The 3,746-nt window shown below is 41.9% G+C and overlaps 1 non-coding gene across 1 annotated transcript; it reads left to right on the top strand.

Moving 5' to 3' along the window:
• Positions 1-3,373: 3,373 nt before the first annotated feature.
• On the top strand, positions 3,374-3,445 carry trnae-uuc (transfer RNA glutamic acid (anticodon UUC)). Its single transcript has one exon. It is a non-coding gene; the product is annotated as a tRNA-Glu (tRNA).
• Positions 3,446-3,746: the final 301 nt, after the last annotated feature.

The following is a 3,746-nucleotide window of genomic DNA, read 5'->3' as shown; positions in this document are numbered from 1 at the left end:
AGACAAATTCTGCCCCTAAAATCTGAAAGTTGCAGAGATTGAAAAAAGTTGCCTGGTCTGATGGGTCTCAATCTTTTCTTGTCCACTTTTGTTGATCTCAAATGTAAAAGAACCCACCCATCACGTTAATCACACTCTAGAACTTGTTTTAACATATGACATAGAAACTGAACATTTAATAGTGTTTCCTGTAAACCCTCTCTGGTCTGATCTTTTGCTAATACAGTGTCTTGCAAAAGTATTCGGCCCCCTTGAACTTTTCCACATTTTGTCACATTACTGCCGCAAACATGAATCAATTTTATTGGAATTCCACGTGAAAGACCAACACAAAGTGGTGTACATGTGAGAAGTGGAACGGAAATCATACATGATTCCAAACATTTTTTACAAATAAATAACTGCAAAGTGGGCTGTTTGTAATTTGCAAGTCACTATAACATTTAAATTTACAATAATGGAAAGAAGCCAGGTAACACACACCAATTAATTAAATTGCTGAAATGTCTTAAAGATATAAAGACCTGGGTGACCTCTAACTTTCTGCTGCTGATTGTAGTTTGCCCTTAAAATTCTAGAAATATGGTATCTAACCAGCTCTGGATGGCTACCTTGGCCTAAACATCTCAAAATATCCTGTCTCAGACTGACTCTGAAAATCTACTTAATACATTTATTATTTCTAGACTAGACTACGTCACAGCGACGCGATGAAGGCTGTCCCAATTCAAAGGCTGCTCGAAATGCGGCCCTCAAATTCGTCCTTCGTTCCCCTGAATTTTAAGGCTGTGGCGGGGTAGACTTCGTGGCCCAACATATCCCACAATTCATAGCACGGCAGTTGTTGTGGATAATTTTGCCGCAGAAGCGGAGCGGGCGAAGAGTAAACTGTTAAAAGTAAGTACTGAATAATATGTATTTTTATGTATAATTGTATGTATACATCGTATTGCTGTAATGGTTAGTTATTGTAAGTGGTTAGCTTTGTTCCAGCAGTTGAATCAAAAATCTTATTTCCTGTTATCATGTTTTTAATGAATGCATCAATCCATGTTTTCTGCAGGGTTTTTTCAGCTTGTTTGTTATGAAATCCTGCAACAGTTAAACCAAAATTTTATATGTTAAATAAAGAAATGGTTTACTGACAAAGAGCTTGAGCTGTGATGTCATTTCCTGTATATCAGAGCAACACCTGAAGTTACCAATGTTTAAAGTCATAGTCAAATTATGTGTCAGCATGACCTTGTGAAACTGCTTGGCAATGCTTCACTGTGTTATCTGCTAACTGTTAGGGCGTAGAAGGACGAAACTCCCAGGATGACCAGTGCCAGGACCTTCCTGATGCAGAGAGTTGTGTGTGGGGGTATAAAAGAGAAGCAGAGGCATCCCAAGGGTAAAGCTGGCATAACTGAACTTTAATGTTTGATGTGTGTTGTGGTTCTCCTGCACAGTAATTAATAGCTTGAACACAGCAGAGCTTGATATAAAGACCTGGGTGACAACTAACTTTATGCTCCTGATTATACTTGGCCCTAAAATACCTAGAAATATGTATCTAACCAGATACTTGCTCTGGATGGCATTACCTTGGCCTCCAGTAACACCTTGGAGTAATATTTGACCAGGACATTAAACAAATATTTAGGGCTGTGTGATGGACTGAGTTGAAAAAGCGGGAGTCACAAGAATTATTAGAAAAACAGGGTTTTCATTCATTTAACCCGAAAATTATATTTACAAAAGTAATTAATGTTGAGCTCATAGAAAAGGTCAAAGAAACAAAACTGAAAGAACTGCAAACTTAACAAACCAAATGACTGCACAAAGAAATATAACTGACCTAAACAAACATAACTGACCTAAACATGAAATGGCACAGAAGGGTATATATAAAGTCTGATCAGACCACTATGACACATAGGAGTAACTAAACAAACCACAATTGTAAACAACAAACATGGCAGTACAGTCTGGTTTGTTAATAAACTAAACACCAAGAAGGAAGTCAAAACTACTAAACCCTAACTCAAACATTAAGTACAAATACTTTGTTTAAAAGTAGAATTGGAGGGAAAGCCTCTGTCTCTCTTCCACAGCATGTCTTTATCCTGTTTTCCTTCTCTCACCCCAACCGGTCGCAGCAGATGGCCCCGCCCCTCCCTGAGCCTTGTTTTGCCGGAGGTTTCTTCCTGTTAAAAGGGAGCTTTAACCTTCCCACTGTCGCCAAAGTGCTTGCTCATAGGGGGTCATATGATTGTTGGGCTTTTCTCTGTATCTACTGTACAATATAAAGCGCCTTGAGGCAAAATTTGTTGTGATTTGGCGCTATATAGATAAAAATCGAATTGAATTGGTTCTTTAGTAGGTCTAGAGGGGTTAAACTGCGTCCTCACATCTGCTTCATAAATATGAAGGGCTGTAGTGGGAGAAGGTGGTTTGAAATCCTCATAGTTGTGAAGTGGGGAGGGGCTCCTGTGGGTGAAGTCTTTGATAGTGTAGATGGCTCTGTTGTGGGGGTGTGGGGAAGGTGGGGGGATGATGGACCAAAGTGTCTCTATTGTTGGGGAAGTCTCTATTGAGGTGTGAAAGTTGCTTGATGGATCATCAAACCGACAGTAAAGTCGTTGAGGGTGTTGGCCAACAGCAAGTCGTCAGTGGAGTGGGGCTGTGTGCTTCCTGAAGTGAAAATCTGGCATTTAAGACTTTGGGCTCTTCACACGTGTGGGTTGAAATCTCATTGCTGCAATAGGATCTTACCCAGGGCAGGCAGATGCCATCCTGTCCAAAAACACCCAGAGAAGTAGGAGACCATTTCTTTCCTACACCATTAAGAGCATTGCTGAATGTTCTGGGCCTCTAGTTGTGCTGCACCTTTTCAAGTTTTACCGTCTAGTACTTGGCTAGGAGGCTGCTAGTCGTAGTGGTAGCATGACCGAGCGGTCTAAGGTGCTGGGTTAAGGCTGCAGTCTCTTCGGGGGTGTGGGTTCGAATCCCACTGCTGCCACGCAGATGTAGCTGCAAAGTTCCCTTGGTGTTGGGTTTCATGTCTTGCCAATAAATGTAAAGCCCTACATGGCATGGAGATTAAATTCTGTTGCCACATGTATGCAAAGTCCAACTTGCAGGAATCTCCTCAAGAGTAAATCTTTTGATGGAGGGCTTTGAAGTCTTAACAACTTGCAGAATTTTCCACCAGTTTTCAAGTTAATTTGTTGGTTTTCACTCATGGTGTCATCCCTGACTAGTTACTGCTTTTAACCAGAACCTGCAGCCAGTGGGGGAGTGGTTAAGGTGGTGCTGTGTTGCACTCACCATGACTGCAGAGTTACAAAAGTGTCCTTGATTTCACGACAGTGGTGTGCAAGCACCTGACTCCCATATGGTCTAGCGGTTAGGATTCCTGGTTTTCACCCAGGCGGCCCGGGTTCAACTCCCGGTATGGGAACATGTCTTTAATGTTTCCCTAAACCAAGGTGTACCGTGTGTTATGCCTATGCTGGGATAAATGGGGCTGGTTGTTGGCAGGTACCTGTTAACTTCTGACAATGTGCTAGTGAACAAAGCAATCACAAGGAGCTTCTTAGTGCAGCACTTCATAGCCATTTGCAACCTCCAGTCAATACTCTCCAAGCAGGAGCAGAATGCAGACTTTTCCCTCTTCCCCTTAGGATTGCCATGAAGGAAACAGGAAAACCAGCCAAAACCTGGCTAAGCGCATGTCACGACACAAAACAGCTAGCTGGTCA

Source organism: Neolamprologus multifasciatus, chromosome 9, assembly GCF_963576455.1.
Source record: "Neolamprologus multifasciatus chromosome 9, fNeoMul1.2, whole genome shotgun sequence".
Lineage (NCBI taxonomy): Eukaryota > Metazoa > Chordata > Actinopteri > Cichliformes > Cichlidae > Neolamprologus > Neolamprologus multifasciatus.
Note: the sequence above shows the minus strand (reverse complement) of the source record. Positions and strands in the feature narration are given on the sequence as shown.